This window comes from Leptonychotes weddellii, chromosome 3, assembly GCF_054177405.1.
Source record: "Leptonychotes weddellii isolate Sample4059 chromosome 3, ASM5417740v2, whole genome shotgun sequence".
Taxonomy (NCBI): Eukaryota; Metazoa; Chordata; class Mammalia; order Carnivora; family Phocidae; genus Leptonychotes; species Leptonychotes weddellii.
Window position 1 is genome coordinate 147,851,063 of NC_138371.1, and position 14,314 is coordinate 147,865,376.

Consider the following 14,314-nt stretch of genomic DNA (forward strand, 5'->3'; position numbering starts at 1 on the left):
AGGATGGGTTAGCCTGGTGATGGGTATTGAGGAGGGTACATTCTGCATGGAGCACTGGGTGTTATGCACAAACAATGAATCATGGAACACTTCATCTAAAACTAATGATGTAATGTATGGGGATTAACATAAGAATAAAAAAAAATGCTTCCCATATCATAAGGAATTTTCTCCTTTCCTGTAGCTTACCAATGATATTAATCTACCCAAGAATATTTGCTTAAAAGGAGATGACCAGAACGAGGATATGGAATAGAATTTGCAGACTTGATTGTCTTCCCAAGCAGCTTGGTGCTTGGGATAGTGTCCCAAATAAGGGTCATAAGCACTGAAAAGGAATGCTTCCCTCTCCAGGCTTAATTTCTACCATTAGTCCGCATGACTGGCTGATGGTATTTTGATTGGTATCAGTCCATCCCTGAGAGTCTCTGGAAGTACTAGTAATGTCAAGGTCTTCTGGCTGCAGAAATAAAGATCAGATCTGATTTCAATATCTTCACTAAGGCTGGGATACCGTGAAGAAAAGAAGCCTACTGGTGAAGAGCCAGTTGGTCAATAACACACTTTGGCCTCACAGAACACTTTTGTTCAAAGGTCAATGAACTGTGTTCAATCAATATTTTATAATCTCTTCCCTCCTGCTTCACCTTTCTTCCTTTTGCCCTCACCATTCCCCTAACATGCCAAGAACATTCATATCTCTATCTTTTCCTCAAGTTGTTCTTTCTGTTTTAAAGAGTTCCTTATGACTAACTATATCTGAAAAGTAAGCAAAAGAGGGCTTTTTCCAATGGTGCCCAGTCTAGATGGATAGAAGGGAAGTGGTGCCATTAACTGAATTGAGATGCAGACACAGGGAGGAACAGATCTGGGAGGGAAGGGGATAGTGGAGATAATAAACTTGGGGACCTGTTGTGTTTTTTAAGTATCTATAAAACATTTCAGAAGAGAGCTATGTAGCAAATAATTCAGGCAGAGGTTGGGGATGGTGACAGATACACGAGAATCATTAAAGCAGTGATAGATGAAGAGATTTCCAAAGGAATGATAGTAGAGGGAGAAAATAGATAAGATGAATGAGGACAGCACCTTGGTAAATGTATGAAAATAGGGCACAAGAAAGAGGTAAACAGTATAATAAAACTCCCCCAAAATGAAGAAAGCAGGCAAGTAGGAGAACGAGAAGACTTCTTGGTCACAGAAACCAAGAAAGGATCAATAATGTCGAGTAATAACAAGATGCAAAGCAACAAAAGAACTGAAACAAAAATCATTAGATATGGTCATTAAAAGATTAAGTAAACCTTGAGTAGAAGGCAGCCCAGGTAACCCTGGAATGGGACTGCCTGGGTTTGCATCCTAGCTGAAACTCTGTGAACTTGGGCAGATTATTCTCGCCTCCATGTCCACATTTATAAAATGGAGATCGCGATAGCACCTACTTTGGAGAGTTGACATGAGGATCATGTGAGCGACCACGTTTAAAGTGCTGAAACCACTGCCTGACACAAGCTCTACAAGGATGTTTGCCTCTATCATTGATTATTATAAGATTTCAAGGAGTCAGAAAGCAATACACAGATGGCCAACCATATTAATCTTCAAAGTGTGGCAATAAATCGAAAGGGAGAAATAGGGCACTATCTTCAGTAGGAAAAAGAGTACAGGCACTTTTCCTTTGACTTTCCCCTACAGCAATACTAAAGGTAAAAGAAAAGAATATCAAATTCATGGATAGTTACATCAATACTAGTAACATGGAAACTGAAGTTCTTGTCAAATACTGGAAAACACCACCAAAGTTCTTATGAGTATTTCTAATCTGACATTTTTAAAACATGGAGGTCAATACCTATCAGTCTGATTTGCTTAAGGTATATTTTTATTTCCACCAACTCTGTCATTATTTACCTCGGTTAATCAAGTAACTATCAAGTATAATCCTTTCTCGTTTGTCTCTAATATGGTTTCAAGAAGTAATTGTTGCATTATAACAGATTTGTAAATAAAAAATTCACTCTTTCCAGAGAAACATTACAGAATAACTAACCTAAACAGCACATGTTATTACATTAAGTAAGAACAAATTATGCTTCCCCAAATAATTTTACCTTAACTCTGGCCATAATTATCTCATAATTAGTAAACAAAATGATTGTTCTCTTTATGTAAATCCTTACAACTGTGAGTGAGAAGTAGGAAATAAAGATTTATTATGAGGAATGTAAGGTACTTTTTTAAAATTAAAAATGACTTTAGTTTTTAGTTTTCCCAGCATTTGGTGTCTTTCTGCTAATACAGTATTCTGTTGTATTCTTATTCTTTACCCTTACAAAGCTTCCATTCACATCAAAAGTATGTTCAAGACCCTGACCTTGACCATAAAAGTTCTCTTTGTCTTTATGATCACATCTGGTAGAACTTAGCTGGCCACCTGCTATCAATTATTTTATTTAGTGTCATAGAATATTTTGGCCTGTTCCACAGAGCCTTTCAAGTAAAGTTTGGTTGGGATTTTTTTGTTTTGTTTCTTTCTTTTTTTTCTTTTTTCATTTTGAAAAATGAGAAACTAAGATAACAGGGAAGCTTTTTAATTTTTAAGCCCATTAATGACTCACATTTGGAAAGGAAAACAACCAGGATTTTCACAAGCAAGTTACCAATTGACCATATTGGAACCAGCAGAGGCCTGGAAGGCATAGTAGGTCCTGTAAGTCATGCTTTGCCCATGTGTCTATGTCATGCTCCACCAATCATTCTCTCAAAGAATCTTAGTCCAACAGTGAGCTCCCTTTTTAAAGGACATTTTTCAGTTTCCAAGAATGTGCAAGGACACAAGTTTAACTTGGGAAGCAAAACTAATAAACATGATTGATGAAATATCAGCCGAGTGTCAAGGACTGGGAAACTGTCCATAAGTGCAGTCAGAGTGGGGAAAAAGGACATCAACAATAAGGAACAGAAGTGACTATCCACCTGAATGTAAAGGTATTAAGGGTGAGGAAACTCTCCCGGTAGCAAAATTCCATGCAAGAAAAATCCCAGCAGCAAATTCTGCCCAAGGAGAGCAAAACAGGGTGCCTGGGAGGATCCCAGTCACTGGCTCAAGCACACACCTGCCTTTAGATGGGCCACTTTCAGTCCATACACTTTTCGTTTTATCTGGAACAGAAGACTTTATTTATAACTTGACATCTTACCTCTTTTATAACTCTAGTAAATTTATAAGTTACAACAGAAATTTCTCATATGGCAACCTAATTACTGGACTCAAAAAAAAAAAAAAGAAAAGAAAAAAGAAACATAAAAATGTGTGTCCTTCCTAGAAAGAAATTCCTGTTCTTCCATGGTTTATTATGTGTGGTTACAGACTATTTTCCAAAGATGTTTGTGCTTCCGGTCTTCTCTCCCCCAGAATTATGCTGCATGTAACACCGAGCCCTGTGTGGCCCCAAAGAAAACTGCCCACAGTCTCTGAGGGTTAACCGCAGTTGCTGCCTGCAGAGCCTGGCCTGGAGAACAGACCTGATTCGGGCTGTGTGGACTGGCCACACACCTGAAAGGGTCATCCACCTTCCTAGATACTGTTGTGGCTCACTGCAGGTGTTTAATTCTGTTGATAAACTGACTTTAAAATGACATAGCTGATTAAGCCATTTCCAGGAAATTAAAAAAAAAAAAGAGGATGGGTTTAGATTAGATTGAACATCATAGAAAAAAACCCTCTGCCCTGCATCACTGCCAATCTTGCCAATTGACTTGCTTTGTTGCGTGTGGAGGGGTGGAGGCTGGCCAGCCTGACGGCCACTCACCAGTTGTCTGGATTGTTGATGTGGCTGTGAAGAGCCCCCCCACGCTCCTCAAGCCTGTGACTGCCCACTCCACACCTAGACCTGCAAGGACCTCGAAGGACACTTCATAAACTCTATTCTCTCCCCCATCACATACCTGGGTTGATCTGAGCTATTCCTTTTTGGTTACTGCTTATTCCGATTTTCTATTCGGCCTTTCATTCTATGACCTAACTGATGAGTCAGTAGAAATCGCACAAATAAATCCTTTAACACTTGAATGTATGTGGCTGAATTCAGTGAAGAATATTGAACAAGTGCTTAATGTGTTTCCTATAGTTAGCTGCCACACAATAGTCATCATTTTTAAAAGGTAAAAGGGAGAGGGAACTGTGGATTGAAATTCTGTTTCTTGATGCAGAACAGACACTAATAACTTACCAGAAAAGTATTCGGTTGTCGCACAGGTAACTCAAATTCCTGTAAATAAATAAGCGTGTCAACCTTGTTACCTTTTTATCTTAATAGTGGTACCAGGAAATAACCTTTCTAATCAAGGAACACCAGTCATTTGAACTATGCCAATGAAATCTAGATTTCTGATTAAATTTATTAATACGCCTCATTACCAGACTACAGCGAATCACAAGTGTTTTATATTACTGACTCATTAAGAAAACATTTTACGGGGTGCCTGGGTGGCTCAGTCATTGAGCGTCTGCCTTCGGCTCGGGTCGTGGTCCCAGGGTCCTGGGATCAGGCCCCGCGTCGGGCTCCCTGCTCGGCCGGGAGCCTGCTTCTCCCTCTCCCACTCCCCCTGCTTGTGTTCCCTCTCTGGCTGTCTCTCTCTGTCAAATGGATAAATAAAATCTTAAAAAAAAAAAAGAAAACATTTTACATGTCCATTATGGAGGTGTGCTATAGCCGTCAGTAAATGTGGGGTCAAAATGCCTCACAGTCCATGTCTATAATATGTATATAATTACGGCTTCATTATACAAGAAAAAGAAGACAAAGAATGTTATTTCGTATCATTCTAATCTTGGCTCTTTCTCAATTTAATGTTAGCCTAATAATCTCTCAAGGCCACTTTCATATTCTGAAAATGGGGAGATGAGACTAGATGCTTGCTTAGACCTCTCAGAGCTCTAAAATGTCAATGAGTTTAGATTAAAAAAGCATAAATATCTAAAGTCATGGGGATAAAAAGCAGAGCATAAAAAATAGTCAATAATATGGTAACAGTGATGTTATGGGACAGATGGTAGCTACACCTGTGGTGAGCATAGCATAATGTATAAACTTGTCAAATCACTACATTGTGCACCTGAAACTAATGTCACATTATGTGTCAACTATACTCAAAAAAAAAAAAATTTAAAAACATAAACTTCTAGACAAGGTAACTTAGGCTAAGTGTTGAATAACTATAAATATTAAGGAGGTTCAGAGTAGAAGTCAATCACGGCAGCTTGGCCAGGGGAAGACACCCAGAAGGAATGCAAAGCAGACCAGGCTCGAAGGATTAAAGTTGGATGGGGTGACGGGAGACTTGAACCTGCCTACTGAGGTGAGGTGGTGCAGAGCTACATCAGGTGCTGGAACCAGGCTCCTTGTGCTGAGGGGACCCATGAGCCCAGCTGAAGGGAGAGAATTATAGAAGCTGAGATGAAGCAGTTACGAAGAAGCTCTTTCCTTCACATCATGCTAACTGCTTGAGTTACTGGTACATAATTTTTAACTGAATATAAATAAAAAGCCAAATCTTACTTCACAATATAGCATATAACCTTCACTTTCTATTGAAACAGTTACACTGGATTCTTCCTATTTTTTTTAATTCATTTATTTTATTTTAGAGAGAGAGAGAGAGAGCAGGAGGAGGGGCAGAGGGAAAGAATCCTCAAGCAGACTCTCTGCTGAGTGCGGAGCCTGTCACAGAGCCCTACTCGGGGCTCAACCTGGGGCTCGATACCAGGACCCTGAGATCATGACTTGAGCTGAAATGAAGAGTTGGACACTTAACCGACTGAGCCACCCAGGAGCCCCGGATTCTTCCTATTAAGTAAAGGACAAAAATACATCATTCAGGGAAAATAGTGATTTTGAAATTAGATAAAGGATCTAAGGAAATAGGCATGCATGTATTCCTTTTCCAAGCCCAAATAATCCCCCAAGAAACTGAGAATATGAATATCAGATTCAATTCAAGAGTTCTGCACTGATAGGAGATTTTGTCCAGGATTTCTGGGTCTCTAACCACATGAGGTCAGCTCCCTGTGTCCAAGCTCCTCTCCAAAAGTGAAGATTGAAGATTTCCATGCTACTTGTTCAACACTAGCTGGCCTTTCAGCTAATAAGCAAGCCCTGACATCTGTCGGAGCTTTAGCCCCACCCTTAGTCTGGCTGCCCTGTGGATGTTATCCACTGTGTCCCAAGTGAACCCCTGGAGATCTGTTTGCCCTCAAGGTTCACGTTTGTGTCTGAGCCCTACTGTGTGTGTGCACCATTCACATGATAGGGCTTCTTCTCTTATTCCTAGTTGCTACTCAAGTTTCCCTACTGACCCTTGAATTTTACACTGAATTCCAGTCTGCTTGTCTGGGGCTCTACTCACCTAATTTGTGGCAATCCCCTATTTCAAGAGCAATCATATAAAAGACTAGAAGTTTTCAATTAAAATGGTCTCCATTGCTTCCACTGATAGCCCCATCAATGTTTATTCGGGCACTCCCAGGAAGCAACCCTCAGCCCGGCTCAATGGTGGTTTCAGGTGCCCATTAACAGAACAGAAAGTTCTTTAATTGTCCCTTAGCTTCCAGCAGATTCCAGGATCTATTTCCACTGTTAGTCATAGTCTGTCCCCCAAATTTGATTGTATCAACAGCTCTTTTAAGGTAGTGGGAACTAAATGTCATTTAAGAATGGCTCTGGATCCCACTGTGGCTCCCTTAGGAACTCTAAAACACTCTGTACCTTACCGCATTTTTTTTTTTTACTGCTGTATAAAAATTACCATAAACTCAGCAACTGAAAACAGCATCCATGTATCTCACAGTTCTGTAGGTCAGAAGTCCAGGTGGACTTAGTTCTTTCATAGAGCCAAAATCAAGATGTTAACTGGACTGAATTTTATCAGAAGACTCAGAGGAAGAATTCATTTTCAAAACCATTCAGGTTGTTGGCAGAACTCTCCCTTCCCTGGAGCTCTCGGTCTGAGGTCCCTTTCCTTGCTGGCTGCCAACAAGAGTGCACCCTCAGATCCTAGAAGGAACCCACATTCCTTGATTCATGGCCGTCTCCATCTTCAAGCTAGCAATGGCACATCAAATCCCACTCATGCTTCAAATCCCTCTGACTTCTGCCACCAAGCAGACAAAGTTCTCTGCTCTTAAAGGCTCATGTGATTACATTTAGGCCCACCTAGATAACCTTCCTTTGCTCAGGTCAACTATGTCTTATGTTATGGGTTCAGTTGTGTTCCCCCCCACCAAAAAAAAGATATGTTCAAGTGCTATCCCCCAGTACCACACAGGGTGACCTTATTTGGAAATAGTGTCTTTAAAGAGGTAATCAAGTGGGGCACCTGGGTGGCTCAGTCGGTTAAGCGTCTGCCTTCGGCTTGGGTCATGGTCCCAGGATCCTGGAATTGAGCCCCAAGTCGGGCCCCCTGCTTGGCAGGGAGCTTGCTTCTTCCTCTCCCTCAGCCCTCCCTCTGCTTGTTCATGCTCTCACTCCCTTTCTCTCTCAAATAAATAGATAAAATCTTTTTAAAAAAATCTTTAAAGAGGTAATCAAGTTAAAGTGAGGTCATTAGAGTATACCCTAATCCAATATAACTGGTGTTCTTATAAAAAGGGAAAATTTAGACATACAGACTGGCACAGAAGGAAGAGATGTGAGGATACACAGGGAGAATGTCATGTAAAGACCGAGGCAGAGATCAGACTGCAGTCCAAGGATCATCAAGGATTGCCCTCCCCCACCAGAAACTAGGAAGAGACAAAGAAGGATTCTACCCAGAGTCTCAGAGGAAGCATGGCCCTGCCCACACCTTGATTGAGACATCGAGATTCCAGAACTGTGAGTTTCTATTGTTTTAAGCCATCTAGTTTGTGGTGTTTTTTGACAGCAGTCTTAGCAAACTGATATACCATGTAACATAACACAATCCAAAGAAGTGATAACATTCACAGGTTCCAGGGATTAGGGTGTGTGTGATGTTGAAGAACTTCCCAAGAAGCTCCCTACCATACTTACTCTATAGCTCTTTCAAAGACTGTGAAGATCCTGTGTTCTGAGGTCCCCTGGCATCCCCTTCTCAGACCACATTCCTTTTCGCTCTCAAGGCAGAACACAGATCCACTGATTTTCTTCAACTCTTTATTGAGATGTAACTGAAACACAAAACACTATACATTTTTAATGTATACACTTGATGAGTTGGGACATATGCAAACACCTGTGAAATCACCATTACAATCAAGGTAATAGATATATCCATCACCTCCAAAAGTTTCCTGTGTCCCTTTGTTTTCTTTTGTGTGTATTGTAGAAACATTTAACATGAGATCTACCTTCTTAACAAATTTTTAAGGGCACAATGTATTGTTAACGCTAGACACTATGCTATACAGCAGAACTCTGGAACATACTCATCTCGCATAACGGAAATTTTATACCAATGAAATTCTTCCTTGGCTCTGAGTATTTTTTTAACTCCTTAAACAGACTTCCTTTTAGTAGACTGAACTGGAACTATTACTCCCTCCTAGCAAAGCCCAAGAGAAGACACAGGAAAGGCCCCTAAATTCTTTTTTCAGGGGTTCCATCACCAGAAGTTGCAAAGACAGTTATGTAATTCAAATACCAGGAGCACTTCAGGTAGTTCCAAAGTGCTCAAAGTAGCTTTGTGAACAAAACCCTAAGGATGACTCTGGATTACACCAGAGGAACACATGCACAGCTAGTGCCTTAGGGAACTACTCCTCTGTACATGGTCTACCAGATGCACAGCTGCTGCAAATGCTCAACACAATGTCTTCATCAAAGCAATTTGTTCTTACTGACCTTACTTGTTTAGAACAAAAACCTGAGGTCTGAGCATTGTCTTCCCAATTCCCAGCCCTCTCAGTACATCTCCTCTCCCTCTGAAAGAAGGAGTGATTTCCCTGCAGCCACTGAACCCCCTGCAGTGGATAACACAGACTCTGTTTGAGAAAGCTAGGATTCCCGAGGTTTCTCTTGATCTCCAGATACTCTGTCCTGCCATTTCCTATCCAAACACAGATTGCTCCTCTTTCTACACCTTTTCTCTCACTTTACAACACTGCTCTCTCTTCCTTCCCCAGGAGAGTTTCTGCCAAACATTTTCCCCGTATATAGACAACCCATCATACTTTCTGAGAACCACAATATCCATTCATAAGCATGAAATACTGTAGGCTCAGGGCCCAGAGATCAGCCTTGACCCAAAAGCCTTCCTCAGTAGGCGAGAGGGGAGAGAGCCAGCAGCCTCTGTCGGGTATCAGGCCCGAAAAGCCTGCCAAACACAGCCCATTCTGAACTGGTACGCGAGCACAGAATCTGAGCAGGTCTTTCCAGGGACTCAGACTGTAAAACATACTGCAGGCAGGAGCAGAAACCGAAGGAGTCACCCGGGGCAGAGGTGATAAGTCTCAGTCATGACACAGAGGAAGGCAGGACTGAGTAGAAGCCACGGGAAAAGAAAAATAAATAAATAAAGGTAGTGTGAGAGTGAAAGGGAGGGAAAAGCAGAGACAAAGAAAAGCAGGAAACAGCAGAACGGTAAGGTACCCGGAAGAGGAAGCGATGGGTTCCACCTCTGAGGGCAGAGACCACAGGGTCTTTGCCTCCCGGGTGATGACTGCAACAATCATGATGAGCAGTGCAACTGTGAGGTAGGAGTGCAGGCCAGTGTCCTTAGTTTCCTTAAAATCATTCCGCGCCATCTAAGGCTATGGAACATTTTACTTCATTTTTTAAATTGTATTTTCTTCCATGTCTTACACCCTCAAATGAACTTTGGCTCTATTATATAGTTTCAACTCAAATTATTACGTTTCAGATAAAGAACATATACATGCCACCATGACTGTCCTCTTAAGAGAAACACTACTGATGTTCTAAGGCAGACTTTGATTTTATGTGTAAAAGCCAAGTTACCTATGAGCAGGTTCAAAGTGTTTCACCAAAACGTTACAGTATATGAAAGGAAAAAGTATCTTCCTAATGATCTCCAACTATTTAAGAAATGTATGTGACCCAACATTATGACATCACTTCTTTTAAACATTTTTTATCATGAATATAACACACTAATAGAAAATTGCTCCCCAGGAAATATCACAAAGTAAACACTCCCATAACCACTACCAAAGTCAAGAAATGGAACATACTTCTCATGTTCTCCCCCAGTAACTTCGTTCTTCCTCCTGAAAGGTAACTGCTATTTTTAATTCTACTTCTGGTCTGTGCTTACCTTTGGTTCCAATTCTATCCCCTTGGTCCCATGTAGGTGTCAAAGGTGCTGCTGTATTTCTCAGCCTCTTTGCTACCTCTTTCAGAATCAGCAGATATCCTTGGAGAAAAACTGACCCAAATACTGGGCTTACCCCTCTGGACTTCCTTTTTCATCCAGATCTTGACTCCATGATTCTTTACCACCTTGTTAGCTCACCAATGCTTTCAAGCCGATATTTTTAGTTTATTTTTCCACCTTTCATAGCAATTCTCTATGTTATAGTTGGACTGAATTACTTTATCAGCCATATCAGAAGTGGAAATCCCAGACAGATGAAACCTGCAGTTACTCTTTTTAACCTCTTTCCACTCAGCCACAAAGAGCATGAGAATATATTCATGGCTCAGCATATAGACATAGAGTAGTGAACTTGACCCCAGTATTTTATCTTTTTTTATATTAGGCTACAGTCTTCTTCTAGACATAGTATGTAACACTCCGACAGCATTTTAAATTTCAACTTACCTTCTAAACACTAACTGATTATTTAACTACTTAATTGAGGGATTCTAGTGCTTATCCATTCAACACTTGCCTAACCGAACTGCTGGTTTGTGCTCATTTATGCATTCATTCAAATATTTATTGATGGTTTCTATGTGCCAAACATTGTTCTAGGAACTAGAACAAGGCAGGCAAGAGCTCTGCTTAGGAGACATAGACAAAACAAATACTTGAATAAGTCAGAAAATTGACAAAGAGTGGAATAAAAATGATTATGTATTAAGAAACATTATGTGAATAATTAATATAGATTGATGTGAGAAAGTAAAGATGTGAATCATGAAAGGCTTTCCTAAGGAGTTGCTACTAAAGCTCAGATCTGAATGATAAGAAGGAGCCACAGTGTGAGGTCAGAGAGAAGAGCACTCTAGGTAAAGGGAAGGGTTTCCGCAAAAGCTCTGGAGTGAGAACAAGCCTGATTAATTTAAAGAACAGAACACAGGCCAGTATGGCTGAGTATAATGAGTGAAAGGGAAGGTAGTGTGAATGAGATTAAGAGTCACAAACTGGACCCAGATTAGGGTGGGCTTTGTCAGCCAGTATACAGAGTTGATATTTTATTCTCATTGCGATAGGTTTTGGGGAAGATTTTAAATGAGTTTAGGAAAGGAGAGGGAAGGTGGAGTTGACAGAATCTAAGTTACATTTTTAAAACAATTTCTCTGGCTGTCGTGTGGAGATTATGCTGTGTAGGTGTAAATTAACTAGTGTTAAATAAAGAAATGCTTTAAAAAATTACTTAGGCTCTTTTAAACAAAGGCTATTTAGTACTAGGAATTGGTTACAGGGGAGCCTGGGTGGCTCAGTCGGTCATGATCCCAGGGTCGGGGATGGAGCCCCTCAGCAGGGAGCCTGCTTCTCCCTCTGCCTGCTGCTTCCCCTGCTTGTGTTCACTCTCTCTCTGTGTCAAATAAATAAATAAAATCTTAAAAAAAAAAAAGGAATTGGTTACAAAGCTGATAGAAGATCTAAGATTTCAAACAGAGTATGATGAAGCAACTTGAGATTCACCAAAGCCTCTACTACTTCCAGGAGTGAAGGAACCGAGAGAGGTAGTGTGACCATCACCCAGACACTGGAGTCCTCCAACAACAGAACCATCGTCATTACCTCTTGTCCAGGTCAGATTGTCAAGCATGGAGATATCAAGTGTGTGCTAAATGAAGGTATGCCAATTTATCATAGACCATATGAGAGAGGTCACCTAATCATTGAATTTAAGGTAAACTTTCCTAAGAATGGCTTTCTCTCTCCCGATAAACTCTCTTTGCTGGAAAAACTCCTACCTGAGAGGAAGGAAATAGAATAGACTGGTGAAATGGACCAAGTAGAACTGGTGGACTTTGATCCAAATCAGAAAAGATGGTGCCATTACACTGGGGAAGCATATGAAGATAGATGATGAACATTATCCTAGGAGTGGTGTGCAGTGTCATACCTCTTAAAGCGGCCAGTGAATAACACTGTTGGCAGTGTTATTATACATATAATATGTATATTATGTATGATATATATGCATACATAATGTATACATATAATATGTATAAATGTAATGTATACATTACATATGTATACATAAATGTAATTACATTTGTATTACAATGTACATATAATTACATATGTATTACTAATGTAATGTATACATATAATATGTATATATGTATAATATGTATATTATATGGGGTAGTGAATAAGTGAAGGACTATAATCATAGCTCACTACCTGCTATTGTTTTTGTTTTAATATTCAACTATAGTCATGAGTTAAATGAAGAATAAACTCAAATATAAAAGCTCAAAAAAAAAAAAGTCCATATGTTATCATGGCAGGAGCCTCCTTTAGGTCTACAGAAGATGGGACTATCTCAAGCAGCTGGAGCCACAGAGAAGAAGTGGTATAGGAGCCATCGCAGCAAGCAATCTTCTACCAATTCTCTCTCTACTAGGCAAATCTACCCACAAGTCAGAGGGCAAGGGAGGCTAGGAAATTTAGGTCGCTGAGGCACAGAGCTGAACAAGAGATCAAAGAACAAAAAGACAACTGACCAGCCCACAAGACAAAAGCAGAAACAAGGAGGCCAAGAGGAGGCCGATGCAGTAGGTCAAATGAAAATTACAGTTGATTGGAGCAGGAAGGTGGAAGTGGAAATGACCACAAATAAATGGAGTCAATATATTTGAAATATGATCAATAAAACTCATTTGGAGAGCAGATGTAGCAAGTGAGAGATAAAGTGCAAACTTAGGGATAACTCCTAGATTTTTTTACTTGAACAACTGAAGAGATAATGATACCTCTACGAAGATGAGAAAGACTAAAAAAAAAAAAAATTAGTGGGTTTTAGATGTGATAGAATTAAAAATTCTGTTTTGGCCATGTTAAATTCAAAGTGCCAATTAGACATCTATGTGGAGATTTCTGGTAGGCATTGGATATATGAATCTAGAATTCTGGGCAAATATCAGGACTCGAGATATAGACTTGGGAGTCATTGGTATATACATTGTTTTAAAAAAGAATGGGATGGATGAAATTACCAAAGGAACATCTATAGACCCAGAGAAGATGCCCAGGAGCATTCCAATGGTGAATGCTGTTGACAGGTCAGCAAAGGTAAAAACAGAGAGAGGACCATTGTATTGGCAACCCAGGGATCATTTATGATTTTGACAGTAGCCACCCCAGTTTAGTTGAGGGTATAGAAGCCAAATTAGAATGGGTTGAGAAGAGGATATAAATATTACATGGAGGGGGGACTATTTTGAAGAAATTTTGTTCCAAAGAGGAGCAGAAAAATAGAGCTATGGCCACAAAGGAATGAATTTTTCATCTTTTTACAGATAAGATATTTAAGATAGGAGGAAAATTTGATTAGATATTGATGGAAAATTATCCAGTGGAGGGATACAGAAGATGCAAGAGACAGAGGAGGAAAATTGATAGGGCCAAGACCTTAAAAAGTTAAGGAAAATATGATCCAAAGCACACAAGTTGAGGGGTTTGACCCTTGATAGGCATAGAGACACTCCATCCACAATAAGAGAGGACAAATCAGAGTTGGCTACAGAAGCAGGTAGGTTGGTGGTTGGGGATCTTGGAGGGTTTTGTTTGATTACTTCTGTTTCATGTGAAACATGAGACAAGGTCATTAGGTAAGAGTGAGGGAGTAGAGTATGTAAGAGTTTGGGAGTTTGAGAGAGGGCTTGAAATTGTTTTGAAAAATGAAAAATAAATATGCAAGGGATGTATATTAGGGCTGCCCTCTATAATAGCATCATTGGAGCAGATGACTAACAGAGCCTAACTAGGAAAGTGCAACAGAGCAAATGAAGGACTTTAGGGGCAGTTATGGGTTTATGATGGTGAACTACGGAAACAACGTCGGGTCAGGTCAGAAATGAGTGGCTAACTCTCTCCTGAGTAGATGTATAACACACCTAGCTAATCACCTACATGACAGCAGCAATGCAGCTTT

General features: G+C 40.2%; 1 long non-coding RNA gene across 1 annotated transcript in view; it reads right to left on the minus strand.

Moving 5' to 3' along the window:
• Nucleotides 1–14,314, minus strand: part of LOC115941059 (uncharacterized) — a 116,172-nt gene that overhangs the window by 55,653 nt on the left and 46,205 nt on the right. Inside the window, exon 5 of the long non-coding RNA XR_014143821.1 lies at nt 8,052–8,188. This is a non-coding gene — a long non-coding RNA (uncharacterized LOC115941059). The remainder of the gene's footprint in view (nt 1–8,051; nt 8,189–14,314) is intronic.